Source organism: Boleophthalmus pectinirostris, unplaced genomic scaffold (genome assembly GCF_026225935.1).
Source record: "Boleophthalmus pectinirostris isolate CB_2022bp ecotype Guang Dong unplaced genomic scaffold, ASM2622593v1 HiC_scaffold_2, whole genome shotgun sequence".
In the NCBI taxonomy this organism is placed as follows: domain Eukaryota; kingdom Metazoa; phylum Chordata; class Actinopteri; order Gobiiformes; family Gobiidae; genus Boleophthalmus; species Boleophthalmus pectinirostris.
The window spans coordinates 28,617,015-28,637,268 of record NW_026571152.1 but is presented as its reverse complement, the minus strand read 5'-3'; positions in this window follow the sequence as shown (position 1 = coordinate 28,637,268).

Genomic DNA, 20,254 nt, shown 5'->3' with positions numbered 1-20,254 from the left:
GGTATTCATAAGATTATTGGTTAGATTACGGATGCCACATACTGTTGCTGTGTCCTTGGGCAAGACACTTCACCCATGTTTTCTGTATGTATGTAACAGTAAGATTCTGTCCAGTGCTCAGTTCACAGGCCTTTGTCATCCATGCTCCCTCACGACAGTTTTCAATAAATGTACTAAAACAAGGGTCGTCAAACAGTGGACTCCGACCCTCCACGCCACTTTGACCGGCCCCCCAGCCCCTTTGGCCTCCACCCTATGAGGCAATTCTCAAAAGTTGTCATGGCCTATTCTTTTAAATTACTTTTTGGCAAATATAACATATCTTGTATTCTGTAGATTTTTTCAATTAAAAAAATTATATTTATATGAAGTATTTATATTTATATTCAAATAATTATATGACATATTTACATTTGCTGCTGAGTTTGCCACCAAATTTTCACCTGACAAGCTCGAGATCAAACAGTGACAGTCAACGCACACGCAGAGTTCTGTAGTGCAGTTAAAGACAGTAAAATGACTAGTGTTAAAGTACGAAAAGTTGACAGAGAGTGCAGAGTTTTCAAAGAACAGTGGACGACCAATTATTTAGTTATTCAGTGTAAGGACCGTGCAGTTTGTCTGATAAGTAAAGAAAGTGTGGCGGTTTTCAAAGAATCTTATCTGCGTCGTAAGGGTCGTTCAATTCTGTTCTGACCCTGGCCCCCATCACAATCAGGAGCGATAATGTGGCCCCCAGAGAAAAAAAGTTTGATGACCCCTGTACTAAAGCTGTACACAGGAACTTGACAATCCTGATGTGATGTGCAGTAGTTTATATTAGTGGGATGATTGTGCTGTGATAGCGCTCTGAAGGGGGAGTGACTTAACATGGAGAGCAAAAGGAGGGGAGACAGCGCTTAAAACAAAAGTGAAGTTTATAAAACATGTAAATCTGTTTGTTTTCAGAGACTATAGCATTTTCAACAATTTATGAATTGCTGTCCAACACCTTTAGTATGTAATAACTTTGCTTTCTTAACTGCACTATTAAGTTATATAATTATGATATGGAGATATAAGCAGTCTTTCTATTTCTCTGTCTGAGCTTACCTTCCTTTTATGGGTGCACTGCAGTCTTTTCTTTTGGCTCATTTAACTTCATTTCATCATAAACCATTGCATTTATCTACTGCGTCTTTAAACAAAGTAGAGCTTCATTTATAATATTGCCTCAGTTTAATAACTGCTCTGTAAAAAGAAACAATACTTATTGTTACTGTTGACAATCTACTCCTTACTAAATGACAATGTCTGTTAGAAAAAGAATAATCCAGCAGTACATTTGAGATCATAATATACTTGTTATCCTTAAAAACACTGCACCTGATTTAAAAACATGAAAAACTGAACTTTTATTTTAAACAGTTTGCAGTGGTCCAAAGTTATTCCTCACTTACTTACTAATTATTCACCACGTATAAGTGCTTTTCACAACTCTCAGAGACAAGAGCAGAGTTTTGCAGTGAAATAAAATCTAACAACATCTAGCATGCTAACATGCACTTCATAATTATCTAACAGGAAAATGTTTTCCAATTAGATGCACAAAGAACACAGTGAACTATTTTTAACCTCAAGAGCTGCTTATACAATAGAACTGTACTGGGGAAAGACCAATTCTTAAATACTTGTTAGAAATTTGAGTACAGAGAGTTGAAGAGGCCAATATAATTCTGTTTTCTGATCTAAATTATACATTGTTTCTTCATCAAAAACTTCTTCTCTCTAAAAGAAAATACTCTGTCCTACCTTGTGATGTCATGTGGTAATACAGGAAGCACTCCACTGTGTTTTTAAACTCCATACGCCTTCACTAGAATCATTTGGATTATTATCAGCCCTGGAATAGCTCATCTTTACTGAACTGAAGGTAAATGGTAGCTGTTAACTTGAAGACTACTACTGCATGACATCACAAGGTGGAGTGGAGCATGTTGAGCTCTGGAGACTAATATTAAAGGATTACTGAAACATGTGAATGAAATAAAACACAACTCCAGGTATGTTTTTGATGAGGTAACCACATTATTACATGACTTAGTGCTCACAACTGTCAATTTTGTGTAATACAGGTCCATTAAACTACTCCATGTATAACCCATTCAAAACCTATGTGTGTGTACTATTCTCCATTAAACAGCCACTTAAACAACTGCAGAGAAACACGTTGAAAATCTGGCCTTTTCTGAAACCACCAGATCATCCACTGTGATCACATCTCTCTGTAAGTACAGAAGAAGAGCAGCTCTGACTCAGAGTGCAGTCTGTGGGATGTGTGAAACTTTTCAAACACAAAGACGACACTTTGAAGTTAGTGCTGGAGTTTACACAGCAGAGGAAATATAGGTCTAATGTAGCCTTGTGATCAATATGTTTCAGGTGAATTATTTATGGTGAGATTGAGGAGAAGATGGCAAATACTATTGATTTCAATGGGCCGAGTAGAAGTAAACAAGTGGTCAATTAAAAGAACTGGTAATTCCCAAACAAATAAAACAATTAGTAGAGCAGTTTCCAATTTTTTATTTATTTTTTTTAATAATCTAATAGCCTTAAAAAATATGAATGCATCTTATTTTAAACTATTGATAATTTGCAGGTGATGTTAACATTCTGAACAGTCTGAAGGTCTGTTAGACTTTAATATGAGTTTTGTTTTAATACAATGCTGTTAAGTATACAATCCCTCAGTCGTCCAGAAATTCAATTTGTCAACTTTGTCCAGCTGACAAATTGAATTTCTTTTTTTTGCCACAGCACTGTTAAACAAAACTCTCTCAAATAAAATTACAGTCACAAAGCTTGCATCAGCCAACAGTTTTTCAGTTAGTCACTCTCATTTTTTTGTTGAAAATCAAAAATCCAAACAGGACCATTAGTGCTTGTATTGATTACAAGCTCTTGAAAATGTGTTATTTACATCCATTTTGCATTTTTATATGAGTTTTCAGACTCTATCTTAAAACTTTTTTGGCAAATGCATGCATTGTGTAACCATGGTAACTGCTGCATGTATGTGTATGGAGGAATGTTCAGAACACCCCAAGTGTGAGGTCTCTGCAAAGTATCAATACTATGGGTCGGTTAACTCAGATTTTCCCAAACTTTTTTTTTTTGGACCGATATTTTAAAATTCACAAACCTTCGCGGCTCAAGTCAATAGACATTATTCGTAAATCACAAAATAAAGATTTGACTATATTTTGACCATATTTTATTGTTGACCTAGTGATCGTGTCTCTCTGAACAAATAGTATTACTCAAGTTTTAAACAATGAATTGCTGGTTGAAACAGTCATTGAACCAGCAATAAAAGGATCCATAAGTCGCCTATTTGGACATTAAATGTAGCCGGTTTCTTTTTCTTTTCAACATTCAATTGAAGCAGCAATATTGGAACAAAATAGTCTGCAGAACTGTATATTTCAGACCTACATGCAGATCGTGACAAGACGACCCCAAAAAAAATCTCTTGCGTCCCACCTGAGGGTTGCGACCCAGTCTTTTGGAAACAATGAGTTAACTGGTCAGTTAAAAAGAACTATCAATTCCTGGTATCCCAAACAAATGTAAAGTTTCCTATTTTTTCCACAATCTAATAGCCTTAAAAATTATGAATGGATCTTATTTAAAACTATACTAGCACCTTTTGTACAAAAAAGGTGAGAGATATGGCTATATAAAATCGAATTGTGTATTGCGGCAATGAGCCATAATGATTCAGTGCTTTTTGATTAATGCGTGTCAATATGCAAACACTGTTACATGTCGTCTGCTGAGGAGAGGGCTGGAGTTAAGGTAAGTCACAGCAAAACAGACTGTATGTGTTATGATGAGCTAATGAGCCGTGTACAAGCAGGCTGAAATATATGGGCAGCAGAAACGTGTAATGTATAGTGGTATTAAAGCCTGGTACCTCCTTTTCAAACCGTGAAAGACAGAAGAAGGTAATTGCAATATATTGATCTCTCTAACTCTCACAGTTCTTTGGCACTAGTACTCACATGCATGGATTTTCAGCACAGCACAGTTTAAGAATCGTTTTTTCAGGCAGCCAAGTGAAACAGGTCGACTGCCAACTAGGGATCAACCGATATTGGGGATGTAACGATATCCAAATCTCTCGAAACGATATTTTCACGATATGCATCTCACGGTAGAATAATTGTTGCAATATTTTTGTGAATATGCTACTTTTTCTTCAGCCTTTGGTACTGTTAAATACAAAGAATTAAGATTTAAAAATGCTTAATAACACTTCTTTCTTTGTGCAGTCTGCATTGAAACAGCAAAGGATCATGGTATATGTAGTTCTCTCTGTTTTTTTTTTGTTTTTGCTGCACTATAACAATTAATGTAGACTTCTGATGATGTTACATCTCTAATCAATGGATTCTACTTGGACGACTGAAAGATTTTACACATCAGTAATCGATATATGTTTTTTCATGACCAATGCCGACACTGAATGTTTAGCGTCAGCAACAGATGGATGATAAACTCTGACAATATTTTTAGGATTCAGGATTTTTGATTATTTCCCCCAAATTGTGTCATTTTAATTTACAACCATCTCACCTACAGAACCTTTTTACCACAAGCCTTCAAGAGGGTGATGTACTTACATTTTGAGCAGTTATCTTGCATTTTCAAATAAAACTTGATGACGAATTGATATCGGTCTATCTCTACTGCCAACACAAAGTCAATCCTCCATCAGCCAAAGGATTAAATAGTTGCACTCAGCTCGATAAAATGTCTGACAAATGCATACGGTGGACTCCCAAATGGCTACTTTTAAAACATAATCTATAATAGTGGAAAAAAACTACATTTACTTGTTTAGAAAAGTTGGGTATTGCAGCTTTAAGGAAAAAAAGTGAAGAGATTGATGATTAGATAAGATGGTATTACATTCTGCCTGAGGACTTGGTGATTCGCTTTGGTTGTCTTTTGAATGTTTATGGCATCATAACAGTAATGTTTTTATGGTCTCATTGTGTTTTATTATGTCCATCATTCTGTGCTGTCTGTGGAGTTCTGTTTTCCGCCTCTGGTACAAAACAAACTCACCGATTGGTATTAAACCTTTTATTCATTCATGTTTTGAGACATAGTCAGAAAGGTCAGACTGAGACGATCTGGACAACAGCAGAGTGAATTGAATTGACTGGGATATTAAAACCTAGAGCAGGTGTTTGTAATATTTAGAGAGTAATATTTATAAAGTAATGTCTCGCAAGAAAATATTTAATTTAGGAAGTGCCATCAGATAGAAATCAGCGACAGGGACAACAGATGGAAATTAGTTTGTGGCAATAATCTGGTATATTTATGATACATATGTGCATTAATATGTACTGCCCCTTTTCCAAATAAATAAATAAAGGTCTATAAAAGAAGTATACCATGTCTAAAATATGGATAAACAGACTAAAATATGACTAAACATGACTAAAAGGTATTACTGTACTTATAAAAATTAGGTGTATATGTTTTACGGAAATATCCAAATTTATAATCCACAAATGTTGAAACTTATCTTTATTTGTTAGGGATTGTCTCCAAAGTTGTCATGTTAAACATTTACCTTTATGTCCTTTCAAATGACAACAATCATGCCCATTAATTACATGGATATTAAATCTGCAACCTGACAGTTCAACAGCAAAATCCACAACGTCTGATCTCCAGCTCTTTGTGAAACTACGGGACTGTAGAATTTTGTATCATACATGTTGCCCACCGCAAGGACAGATTTAGTCGGTACAAGAGAGAATGCAAAGGACATGTGTCTAGAGAAAAGTGTTCTGATACTTTGCAGCTGATTTCATCAACATTCCCTGGGGGTGTAATGCTATCTGTAGGCATGCTCTGTCTGAGGCTTTGTTAGACTTTAAATCTGATCTTTATTTCAACACAACTGGACCAGAAATAACTGACTCAGCTGGAACTACAACGGAGGAACTGATTTGTTTGGTTAAATATGTCCCTCTCTTATAACATTACAATCACAACAGTCTTTTAGCATTACTGTGGAAGGAGTTAATTTAAAGAATAGTCTTGATAAAGATATAAAAGAATCAAGTACAATGATGGTCCAGTGCAATGTGTATGTATGAAAAAGGAAACTAAGTTGTTGTGCATAATAGATTTTGGTTTGACATTGATTTATAATCATGACTGAAATAAAATGTACTGATTTAAAATGTTTTAAAGTAACTATCGGTGTTGGTGTGTTGTCTGGAAAACGGAAAAGGGGGCAGATAACATGAGATTATTCAAGATACATTTCTTGTATGTTTGATGTTGTGACACTGTCAATGTCTTTTTATACTTTACGAATGAAATAAACAAAGAAATATAAAAATAAATAATTTAACTTTTTTGTAGAAAGTCAGACTTGTAAACAGGACCATGAACACTCGTATCTAAAACATTTTTGGCTGTGTTTGCTGAGGAACACTTACCATATACATACACGTAGAACACCCCCAGCATGATGTCACTGCAAAGTATCAATTGACCACCACAGAAACAGGATGAGGAATACAGTGGATGAGTGTATTAAAATGGAACTTGGACATTAGTTGGTAGAAGAGATGACTAGAGAAAGAAGTACAGATGTGGTAATGTCTGTACGTCACACGTCTGTCATCACTGATCTGTTTACAGGGCGGCTGACATATAAGTGTCCCCTGCCAACGTAACGTGACACCGGCAGCTCTGCATTGTCACCGTGATAGACGGCATGTAAACAAGCACACACACGCACTAGCCTGCAGCGAGAATACACAAAAACATGATCATCACTGCTCACTTAAAAGCATCAAAGCGAAATCTTCTGCACAAATACTGATGACTAAATGTGACTTGGGGCGTAGTGTTATGAGAACGATCAGGCCATCTGCGGATTTTAAGAGGGAAACATTGTGAGAAATGCACAAATAACAAGATCTCACAAGGGAGCAGTTGGTGAAGGACATAAAGAAAACTGTCAGTTTTGCTCCTTTTGATTTAGCCCATTCAATCAATTCTTTTACTGATTATTCTTTACATGTGTTCTACTGTTCTGTTTAACCCACTGTTTCCCAAAGACTGGGTCGCGACCTTCAGGTGGGTCGCAAGAGAATTTTTTGGGGGTCGCCTCGTCACGATTTGCATGTAGCTCTGCAATATACAGTTCTGATCTGTGACCTTATCGTCATTTTGAATAAACATTTTGTCAGAACATCCTGTCCTCAGTAGGGCCAGTAGTTCTATGCTTATTCCTTTCACTACCACATATGTGCGTGTGAATTGGCATTTTCTGTGCTCAGAAAAATGAAAACAAAGCACAAAAACAGACTGAATGCTGTGCCTGATCTACTTGTTGCGCTCTCCTCCTGCACCCTGGACTGGAAAGCGCTACAAAAACTCAGACAGGCCCACCTATCTCATAAGAAATTTTGAAATGTTAAGACATGTTTTGTATAATTTCTAATCTTTCTGTAATTATTTTATTGACTATTTAGTTCCAATATTGCTGGTTCAAATGAATGTTGAAAATAAAATAAATGGGCTACATTTAATGTCCAAATAGGAGACTTATGAATACCTTTTACTGCTGGTTCAATTACTGTTGTTTGTTGCTGAAAACTTGAGTAATACTAATTGTTCACAGTCACAGATCACACAGTCAGCAATAAAATATCCTCATTAATGTTCAGTAATGGTCAAATCCACCTTTATTTTGTGATTTACGAATAATGTCTATTGACTTGGGTCGCAAAGGTTTGTGACTTTTAAAATATGGGTCCCCAGAATAAAGTTTAGAAAAAGCTGATTTAACCTACACTTAAAGGTCCTACATTACGCAAAATTGACTCTTGTGAGCTTTAAGCCATGTTAGAGTGTTGTTACTTCATCAAAAACATACCTAGAGTTCTTTTTTTGCTTCATTCACATACTGTATGTTTGAGTAAACCTTTATTTTACTGTGTCTGCTCCGTTCCACCTTGTGATGCTATGTAGTGATAGTTTTCAGCAGCTCCTTTACCTTTTTGTTTAGTAGAGATTGGCAATTCCAGGGCTGAAATCATCCACATTATTCTAGTGAAGGTGTTTGGACTTTAAAAGCACAGTGGAGCACAAGGTGGAACATGTGTTTTCTGTTTGAGAAAAGAACAGAGTCTTACTATGCAAGGTTTGTGTGTTAAACATGTGTGAATGAAAATAAACACAACTCAACATTATAACAGAGATCAAAAAATAGCATAATAGACTTAGGCAGATACAACTACACATGGGACTTGGTTGTCATGAATGTTAAGGAGGGGATAGTTATATGTTGAGTGTTGAAAATTTCTGTTAATTATATAGCGGCTGGTTCTCTGATGAGTAACGTGCACTGCTTGTGTGATTGTCAAATGTGTCAGATCAAATTATGGTGCAATCAGAGCAAGTAATTAAAATAACTAGAGTCTCAAAGAAGCACTTATATATTTGGTTTAAATGTACAGACTTCAAAGCATATGTTGGAAATATTGTATCTGTGTGGTCTCAGGAGAAGGTGCTTGAGAGGACTATTAATTACTAAGAAATAGTTTAAGTCCTGGTTTTACAGTATGATCCTTGTTTAGATCTTGTTTTGTATATTTTTAATTGTAGTTTCTTTTTTCTAGTTGATCTTTTTGCTTAGCTCAATTGGTTTAAAGTGTGTATGACTGATTTTTATTATTCTAATTTTGACTTAATTTAGTGGAATAATGGTAGCCAGGCTGGTGCCACCTATTGCCTCTGCTCAATTTCATTTCTCCAGCGACTAGGTCAGGAATCAGAATACACTAGACAGTTTGCAAAAACCCCAGAAGTGCGAGTTCGGGCACCAGCCAATGAGCAAAGAGCCATACATTCTCTGTTGGCAGTGATTCCCAACATCGAGAATTTAAAGCCATAACAAAGATAATGTTTAATGAATTTTATTAAGGGGAAAGACGTTACTGCCCTTCTTCCTACAGGATTTGAGAAAAGCTTATTATACCAGTTAGCCCTTGTTACGACCCAGCTCTGCTAGGGATAGGGAAGTAACAAAAATAAAACCAAGATATAAAATTGAATAAATTAAGTAATGTTTAATTAATGTAAAGGTAAATTAACAAAACAGACTAAAATATACAGAAAATAACCTAAACTAAGAGACAAAATAACAGACAATGAGTTTTGTGCCACAAAAGGGCTCACGCAGGCTTTCACAATAATGTAAAACTAAGGGGCACCCACGAAACCAAAACACAAGTTCCCCAAATTAAACCACATAAGCCCACAAACAGAATCGAGTGACCAAATCAAAAAAAGGCACAAAACAGAACTACACACGAACACAAAATGGCATACTGGCCACCAAGGTCAGCAGACCTGAACAGGTGCTGGTAGTCTCCTTAAGTAGGGGCGGTGGCTGCAGGTGAGGTGGACGTAGACATGCCCCACCAATCACAGACCAGGGCTCCAGCAGCAGGAATCAGGAGAGCTCAGCAAAATCACACAAAACAAATTAGAACCAAATACATCAGAACCAAATAGCAGCGATTGGTTAAATTAAATAAAGTACCCGCATACCTTCGAGCGAACAAATTCTAACGCTGCAAGGTCAGATGATAAATCAAGCTAGAGTAATGTCTGTTGTAACTATAAATGATAGTTTTACACCAAGAAACAGTTTGTGAAGAAATGTTGAAAAATATATGAAAATTACCAGAAGTAGAGAGCTCAAACATATTGATGACATCATACTGGGAAAATTAAATCCAAAAGATCAGTACATTTTACACAAAATAAACACATTTTGTTATGATACTTTGCACATGATTTCAACAAAATGATGGCGCTTTTTTATATTTTCATTTGTCAAATAATAATTTTTGTGTATATGTGATATACACGATTTTTGCCAGAAACAGTTATAGAATTCCCTAGTATAATGTCACAATTTTCATCTAGGAAGTAAATGGCCAAACTTGCAAAGCAGGTAAGTAAAGTAAGTAATCCAACCTGTCATAGCCACTTTAACTGTAATAAACCAGCTTTAACAAAAAAGTTGTCTGATTTTGTCACAAAGTACTGCTTTTACAATGTACTAAATGTGGGAAATAGCTGTAATTCCCCTGCTGCTTAGTTATTTGCACGAATAAAGTGGGGTACTTCAGCTTTAAGTCCTGGTTTACAACATTTTTGCATCTATTTTTACCTTAATTCTGATGTTGGTTTAACTGTAATAAACCTGCTTCAGTTGTACATTTCCTATGGCATCTCTTCAAAGTTTAAGAACAGCAAAGTGAATTGTTTTTGAATGACAGATTTTATATTTTGCCCTTTTTCACCTCAGGAGGGACTGTGTGTCAGAAAGAAACCATACAACAATACAACAAAGGACTATCTGCAGGAGTTCAAAGATGAAAGCTAAATATAGTACTAGTACATGGGGTGAGTGCATTTGTACCAGGTGTTTTGTGTCCTTTACCTTCATTCGTCTGCGCGTTCTTTGACCTGTGAGGATGTCCCTTGTTTCCACGGTGATGGACTTCCTGGTTGGACATGGACCAGATGAGACCCCCCCTTCTCAGGAGTCTGATTTGTCTTTGGTCTGTAGACTTCATGCTGTGTGGAGATGCCCGGGCTACTCTACCATCTGCTACTCCAGGCCCTTTCACACACTGCTCTGCTCAAAGACCTTTTGGGATAAACAGATCAATTTGTAGGAAATGAGCCTCGGAAAATGCATGCAGCGAAACTTCAGTGGATCAAACTGGGCATAAAAGCAATATAAGACGCAAGTATCGCTCTTTGCTGATTTATGGTAATGGCATATATTCAACCAAGGGTAAAATGACTTGTTTATTATCAGTGACCAAATTCCACACAAGCTGAGTTTTACCATCTTTGAAATAAACTACAAACTTTGATAATTGTAGAAGAGAAGAATAACTTTTGTAGAAGTGAAAGAGACTCAGAAAACTGTTCATTTTCATTGTTAAAAATAAAAGATTACTCATTCTTTGCTGGATTTGTGAATGTGTTTAATGCAGCTCTGAACAGCAATTTGCCGAGGTGGGACCAAGTCGTATTGCAAGTCTCAAGTAAGTCTCAAGTTTTTGACCTCAAGTCCAAGTCAAGTCCAAGTGAAGTCCAAATCCAGGTTTGTCACTTTGAGCTTCAGGTTAAGTCTTTAAACTGAAGTACAAAATACAGCTTTTATTTTTGCAGTGCATATGGTTTTTAACTAAACTGTAACTAAAAAGTCATGTTATATTTATTTATGCAATATTTTGGAGAGGCTTAAAGTTGTATAAATGCTACTTTTCCTTTTTAAATGTCTTGGCAAGCCCTCAATGAGTCATAATAGAAAGAATTCAGAGTTAAAAGTGCTTAATAGCAGTTATTTTGTCATGTAGTCTGCACTGAAATGGAAAGATCATGTTCTATGTAGTTCCCTTTGTTTTACTGTATTGTACTGTATATTACTTTAAGACATTTGATGATACAGTATCACAGTACTTCAGTTACTGCTATATCCACATCAGAGGTGGTGACTTGCAAGTCGTGACTTGGACTCGAGTCAGACTCGAGTCACTATTTTTAGGACTTGGAACTTAACCTGGACTTGAGGACTGTGACTTGAGAAGACTTGAGAATTGTTTCTATTCTGACCATAATGATTCACACTATGATCTTGTCAAGACATTTAAAAAGGAAAAAAAAAAAATTCTACAACTTACATACATAACTTACATACATAAATACTCAAATATAAATATACTTCTTTTTTTTTTTTGTACAGTTTAGTTTTAAATTCATATAAATTGCAAAAATCTAAGCTATATTTGGTACTTTAGTTTAAAGACTTGAAATGACTTGAAGCTCAAAGCAGACGACTTGGACTTCACTTGGAATGGCACTATTTGACTTGGGACTTGACTCGGACTTGCGGTCAAAGACTTGAGACTTACTTGAGACTTGCAAAACAACGACTTGGTCCCACCTCTGATCCACAGAAACAAATAGAAAAGAGGGAGGGAAAAGTTCCCGTTTATTCCTGTAAAATTAAACACCATATGTATCAACTGTAAAGAGAAAAATATTTTCTAAAAAGTAAAAAAAATTGAGAGGAGATCAAGTCTTCTCACGTCACATGCCTCAAGTCCAAGTGAAGTCCTTAGTTATTGACCTTCAAGTCCGAGTCGAGTCCCATTTTATCAAGCCAAGTCCTCAAAATAGTGACTCAAGTCCCCACCTCTAGCAATTTGTTACTTCAGGGCAATTTTACAGAAAGAAATGGCTTCACATGACTTCACAGTGGGTCATAGGAAGGTAAAAACACCATTTACCCTGCATGTCTTTCAAATTTGACATTTTATATTTTTATTTTTGTACCATTTCCTCCTGAAAATGGGAATGTGTCCTTTGGGTGCAGTGTCCTTCTCCTCCCGCATTTTCCCAATGTTCTGTAGCGCATGTGACCTCAAAAATAGCTCATCCATCTTATAGGTTTGATCCCGTCCTGCTGTGTTCCTGTCTTCTATAGCTGCGGGGGCCGGAGAGCGAGGGGTGGGTGTGTGGGGGGTGGGTCACTGTTCTGGACGTCCTGAACCAGGAACCAGGGGACTGCTCTGAGCTCACAGCCATATGGTTCCATTACTGCTTTCAAAGACATATAGTTCTGTTCATGAAGGCATTTAATTTATGCATTGTGTGTTATTTTTATACTTCAAATGACACTCTTTAAATATTTTGTTGTGTTACATAACTATATTAAAGCTGAAGCCCCACAGCGTAACTATTGGGCCAAAAAAAAAAAATCACTTTTCATTGTACTACAAAAACATAGAAAAACATGTACCCTTACTGTGAACTGGCTTGCATCTCCACAAAATTAGCCTGCTCCAGAAAGTTATTTTAAGAAGGTCGAACTGAAAAAGTCCATATTACGCTATTATTGCTCTACGTTATAATATCATTTCCTCATCACAAACATACCTGAAGTTTTATTTTGTTTCATTCACACATGCGTATTTAGGCTGTGTTCTTCTCATAAACAGAAAACACTCTGTTCCACCTTGTGATGTCATGTGGTAATACAGGAAGTGCTCCACTGTGTTTTTAAACTCCATATATCGTCACTAGAATCATTTGGATGCTTTCAGCCCTGAAACTGACTTAAAACTACTGAACTAAACTAAAGGTAAAAAGGTTTAAAGAGACAGTCCAGAATTTTGGATATAGGACCTCATTTCCTAGTGAGCCAGAGTGTTGGAGACGTGTGAAGATACATTTTTAAAATATTCCATCCAGTCCTTGTATTATCAGAGGTCACTGGTTCTAGGCTAGTGCATGTAAATGGCCATAGTTATCCTGCAACTAAAAACAGTCTTACCCACTCCACAAAGCACCCAAAGGAAATCTATTATTACACCAGACTGTTGATGTGAATGTCTGTGTCAATAGACAAATTTTAGAAGTAAAACCAACCTTGCATTTGAAGGATTTATGTCTGAGCAGCAGCAGTGAGTAGTACTTCCTGATAGAAAGCTTGGCAGCAGCGGACTGATATATGAGAAAATAGTCCCTCAACATGCGACGATTCATGCGATGCAAGGTTAGTTTTATTTCAAACATTATTCTATCAACACAGACAGTCACATTGATAGTCTGGCGTAATAACAGATTTGCTTCGGGTGTTTTGTGGAGTGGGTTTTTAGTGGCAGGCTAACTATGGCCATTGACATGCACTAGCCTAGCACCAGTGACCTCTGAAAATACAAGGACTGGATGGAATATTTAAAAAAGTGTCTCTACTCGTCTCCAACAGTCTGGCTCACTAGGAAATGAGGCTCTAGATCCAAACCGTCTCTTTAACTTGAAAACTACAGCTTCATGACATCACAAGGTGAAACGGACATTACTCAAACATGTGTGAATGAAACAAACCACTACACCAGGTATGTTTTTGATGAGGTAACAACATTCTAATCTTTAATTGATGACTGACTGGTGATTAAGCTAATGCACAACCAAAATCTTGAGTTAAAAATATGTGCTATCATAATTTTATATAGATTTTATGTCTTTGTCCCAAACTCATGTTCAGGTGTTACAAAACCCACACTGCCCCACAGCATAAATGTCTGAATACTATATGTGTAATGTACGAGACCTGGCCTTGTCATTGTATTGTACACTGAATCCATATGAGAGCTGTGCACAATGTGTTTCTGTATGCCGTGCAGAAATATGAAAGAGACTTACAGAAAGCTACTAGGATGTCTATAGCTCCTGTACTCTCTGCCCATCAGGCGCTAAATTGGGGTCAGATGGCACTTTACAGCCTGTCTCAATCTAAACCTCAGCGGTAAAATGTTTGTAGAAATCTTGGCAGGCCACAATAACAATCTTATTTTCGACACTTCGACGCTAAAGAGCTTTTGGAGTGACTCTGCACCGTACCTGTTTCCATTTCAGCCGGCCCATCTGCCTTCACTGCCTAAACACACACTCCAGCGGGCTTGATGGCTCCCCACACCGCTCTCTCTCCACCTCATCTCACCATTTATTAGTGCTGATTCTGCCCTTTAAGGAACAAAATGAATGGCCATATGTCTTCTGTAGCGACGCTTGATCTGGCGGCAAAGTGGAGCGTCAAATGCAGCTGCCAAGAATTAGTAAATGCGTGGTTTGTATTCAGTCTTAATAGCAGGGTCCAGTTGGGGACGTCAGCCTGGTGGTACACATGTGGGTGCTGGTAATTGCACCAGTTAAGTAAATTAGGTGAGCGTAACCATAGTGCAGCTGAAATTGAAATTTAATGTTTGGAATGAGCAGCTTCAAGGTTAAAACATAATACCAAACAAACAAAACAGACAGGGTAAAGAATAGATTAAACGTACTACTGCAAGATCAATCTTAGACAAGTTAAAATGACTTAAATTAAAAAGCACTTATCTTGACTTAAGGATATTGCAAGACTCTGAACTCTGACAATGAAATAAGCTGTATTTAATTCTTACAGGTCATATGAGATTCATACACCCTTTGGCACATGTGTAACTTTTGCTTCATTCCTTATTCTTCCTTATTAAACTTGAAACAGAAAAAAATATGAATTGCCTACAGTCAAAATCCAGCCAAGATAAAAGTCTTGACTCTCACAATTTTCTAATCTAAAATTGCCAGATAAAACAACTGATAAAAGAAGATGAAAAGAGAACACTACTCCTACTACTACTCATCCTACTACTACTACAACCCCTCCTCTTACTGCTCCTCCTCCTACTATTACTGCGCCTACTACTATTCCTCCTACTACTACTTCTCCTACTACTCCTTGTACTACTCCTACTCCTACTACTACTCTTTCTACTTCTCCTACTACTCCTGCACCTACTACTACTCCTACTACTTCTCCTACTACTCCTTGTACTACTCCTACTCCTACTCTTACTACTTCTCCTGCACCTACTACTACTACTACTACCTCCTCCTACTACTACTCCTACTACTTCTCCTACTATTCCTAGTACTGCTCCTACTACTACTACTACTACTCTTACTACTTCTCCTACTACTCCTACTACTACTGCACCTACTACTACTACTCCTACTCCAACTACTACTTCTCCTACTATTCCTACTACTCCAACTACTACTACCACTACTCCTACTACTTCTCCTAGTACTCCTACTACTACTGCACCTACTACTTCTCCTACTATTCCTCGTACTACTCCTACTACTACTACTACTCTTACTACTTCTCCTACTACTCCTACTCCTACTACTCTTACTACTACTACTCCTACTTCTACTCCAACTATTACTTCTCCTACTATTCCTACTACTGCACCTACTACTACTACTCCTACTACTGCACCTACTACTACTACTCCTACTACTCCTCCTACTTCTTCTCCTACTTAAATTACTCCTACTACTACTGCACCTACTACTACTACTACTCCAACTACTACTTCTCCTACTATTCCTACTACTCCAAGTACTACTACCAATACTCCTACTACTTCTCCTACTACTCCAACTCCTAATCCTACTACTGCTACTTCTCCTACTACTACTACTCCTCCTACTACTCCTACTCCTATTCCTACTCCTACTACTACTCCTATTCCTACTCCTACTACTACTCCTACTCCTACTACTACTCCTACTCCTACTCCTACTACTACTACTACTCCTACTCCTTCTACTCCTCCAACTCCTCTTACTCCTACTCCAACTTCTACTACTACTCCTACTACTTCTCCTACTACTGCTACAACCACTACTAATGAGAGGTTGTTCAACTCGGGTCTGACTCAAGGTGTAAGGAAAAAGCCGTCTCCAATTACACTAAGGTAAAAGTTATTGCAGTATAAATTTGTTTGTGAACGTATCCTCCTGTCTCAAGTCAATTCATTAAAACAAGACTTGCTATACTGCTGAGTCTGCAAATTGCAAGACACCCTTACCAGCTTTAAACATCCAAGTATATCTAACCAGTCTGGTCCAAGAATGTCTTTGTTTAAATTACTATGCCGAAATGAATGATGTTTTCGAATATTTGATGGTATCAGCAGTGTATACAGCCAAGTGACTGTCATTAATAAATAGTGTAGACAGGACAGGACGGAGCATTAGAGCTGTAAAGTGCAGGTGGACTATTTTAATCCAGCTCATCCATCATGAATGTGACGATGGACTGAAGGAGAATATGTGCGAGAGGGGATGGAGAGATGGGCCTCAGATAAAGAAGAGCAAGACAGTTTTGCATACAGATACTGAATGCATTTCAGATAGCACACACACTCTACCTACTGTGACATTCAATAACCTCCAATAGTCAAGAGATAAAAAATTGAGATGTAGACAGCCATTTCAAGTCAAGTAACTTAGAATAGTGAAAGGAAGATGAAGGGCTTGCGTAATATACAGTATACTATGAAGAGGTCACAATGAAAGCACTTACAGCAGGGAGTGGGAACCATAGGCTATATATTAGGTATAAATGGACAAAGTTAACCTGCTACCTGCTGCATTCTAAATGGGAAGTGAGTAAGGGGGCGCTTCCAGCTCCATCAACTCCAATTGACTCAACATGTCATGAAAGATAGGACGCTGAAAAATTGTCACATCTCTCTCTGTAAATGCTGCAGTGAGCCTCGTCATTTTGGTCTTAAACATTTTCATATTAACCCACTCTATATACATGATCCTAATGTTTTTATTTCACTATTTGTTAAGAAATTCCTATTCTTAATATGGATACTCGCTCTAAATTTGTTCATATAATTGCAAGCCTTGTGAGCTTTATTTGACTGGAGCTGAATGCTTTAGGTCGTTGTTAAACAAAGTCTGGGTCGCGATCTGCATGTAAGTCTGCAATATACAGTTCTGACACATGTTGAAATGTTAAGAAATGTTTTGTATAATTTCTAATCTTTCTGTAATAATTTTATTGATTATTTTGTTCCAATATTGCTGATTCAATTAAATGTTGAAAAGAAAATGAAATGGGCTACATTTAATGCCCAAATAGGTTTCTTGTGGGTACCTTTTATTGCTAGTTCAATGACTATTTTTTATTGTTTAAAACTTGAGTAATACTAATTGTTCAGAGAGAAACGATCACTCAGTCAAATATAAAACATCCTCATTACTGTTCAGTAATGCTCAAATCCACCTTTATGTTGTGATTTACGAATAATAATAATGACTTGGGTTGCAAAGATTTGTGACTTTTAAAATATGGGGCCCTAGATAAAAAGGTTGGGAAACACTCCTTTAGGTGACGTCATACTTAGTCCACTTCTTTATACAGTCTATGGTTGGAACCTACACAGTCACAGGTACAGATGTTTTGCAATAAAGCTTTGATAAACATTTTTCCCTTTGGAGTCCAGTGCTCTGTCTGGTTACTGTAAATATGCATTATGTATATGAACTGGTGGCCTGTTAACAGCAAATGTGCCCTTAAAAGCACATGATTTTTACTGTCTTAAAATATGAACAGAACTAGTTAATTTTACATCACTTATAGTGGTCCAAGTAGTCCATTCTCGACAATCCTAATTATTCACTGTGATGGGTTTATAAGCACTTTTCTCTTTCAGAGCAGAGTTTTGCCATCACAGTAATGTAAACAACAACTACCATGCTAACAGTGTGCACTTCCTGATTATCAGACAATAAAATGCTTTATATTTAGATGCAGGTAGTACACAGTGGACTTATTTTGACCTTAAGAGCTGCTTATGCAATACAGTATCGGGAGGGAAAACAAATTTTGCTCAAATTTTGGGAAAAACTTGCTGAACCATGGAGTAGAATTTCATATTGAGAGAATAATTGTATTTTTATGACTGTGACTGTGTATCACCCACCAGTACTGCAGATTGGCATGTGTCTAACTGTCTACCTTCTGTTTCTTTTCCTGGAATGGCAGAGCATATGTTTTATGCCTTTTCACAGCTCACCAAACCAGTGCCTACGGGCCTTTTGCCTTCCAGAGGTGAACTGCCCAGTCTGTCTATAGCTTTCATCTGTCACTTGTCTGCATATCAAAGGGCACCTAGTATGTCTTTGTGGAAGTGGGCATGAATTCCACTCATTCATATCAATCAAATAGAACAGAACCAGTAGCGTGTCCGTCTCATTTAAGAACCATTGCACTTGATTTCCCCCTGTAACTAACATACATCAACACCCTCCAATGCAAACATGTGTACTACAGAAGCATAATGCAGTGTATGTGTCTTAATTAGCCTCTACTCACCGGTCCGCTGTGTGTTTCATGATCTATGCCTCGTCCAGGTATTCTCTTTCAATCCTCTCCAGTGGAACTTGCCAAGGTTTTCCCAGGACACCAGCGCCCCATCTATCACAGTGGTGTGTGAAACAGCAGAGGGATGGAGCGTAAGGAAAAGCATTAGACACAGGTGCACACTGAACAGTCAGGAGGTAATACAGCCGCCTGAGCTAGCTGCAGTTTTGAGGCTTTAAATCATGTTTAATGTCCAAACCTCCGAGCTCACACAATGGCACTCTTCTGTGACAGTAGCTCCAAATGAAATGCAAAATTTAAAGTATGCTTCAAGAAAGTCATTCTGTTTAAAAGATGATACAACAAACAACAAACTTAGATAGAATCCCATTTTGTATTGTTTGTTGGAAGCAGGCAAGATACATGACACAAAAACATCGAGTAACACAACAAAAGTTTTCTTCGAATTTGGCTTGTTCAGTATATCATCAGAATTAATCAGAAACAAAAAAGCAATAATATTTGACTCTGTTCAACAACTTAGAAGGTTGGCGTGTGTATAAATACAATACAAGAAAAATCAAACTGCTTTGGTGAATGGCAAAAGCCAAAGCAGAATACAAATTAAAGAGAAGCCATGTGTCACGGTCACAAATTTAAATACATATTTTGGCTATGAATTGCATTGGACGTTTTCACACATTTCAAATAAATGAAGTCGCTTTCTGCTCCAAAACACAGCGTCATTATTTGATGCCAGCACAAGGTTGTTGCCCTGAGTTACTTCAGAGTTCCAGAGAAGTTTTCACTCAAAGGCCTGACTGCTAGCTTTTCATAAAAAGGCAAGTATCTAAATATTAAATACAATCTACTAAAGCTGCTATTTTTGGCCTATAGTGGCAGGATAAAAAAACAAAACAAACATATATACTACAGATACAGATCATTTGATAACTCACAATAACTCACACCTGAATATTGAAACATGTACAATCATGCTGCAAGTAACAGAGGTGTGCAATATACAATATCATGCATGTCATATTGATTTGAAAAACGGCAAAACCAACAGCCTAAAACAACAAAAAGGCATTTCTGTGTAAAATCAAAGACCAGTGTAATCCAAGGTTACAATCTTACTTTGTTCTGACATTTTCTTACAACACATTTTCTTTGGCTTTTAAAGACATTCAGTCCTTTGGAAAATAAATTCCCAACTTGACAATGGCATGATTAAAGCATAAATAGTAAAATCACCTTAATAAAATGTGGTTTCTAATGGAGCAGACCCAGCAGCAGAACTGTTATCAAGTGTTGGCAGTACAGTGGAGGTTTGTGCCTTTGATTACTGCGGACTCAAAACCAGTGCAGTGTGAAATTTTAACATGCACTCAATCTGCACAGGTGACGCATGGGTAAGAGCTG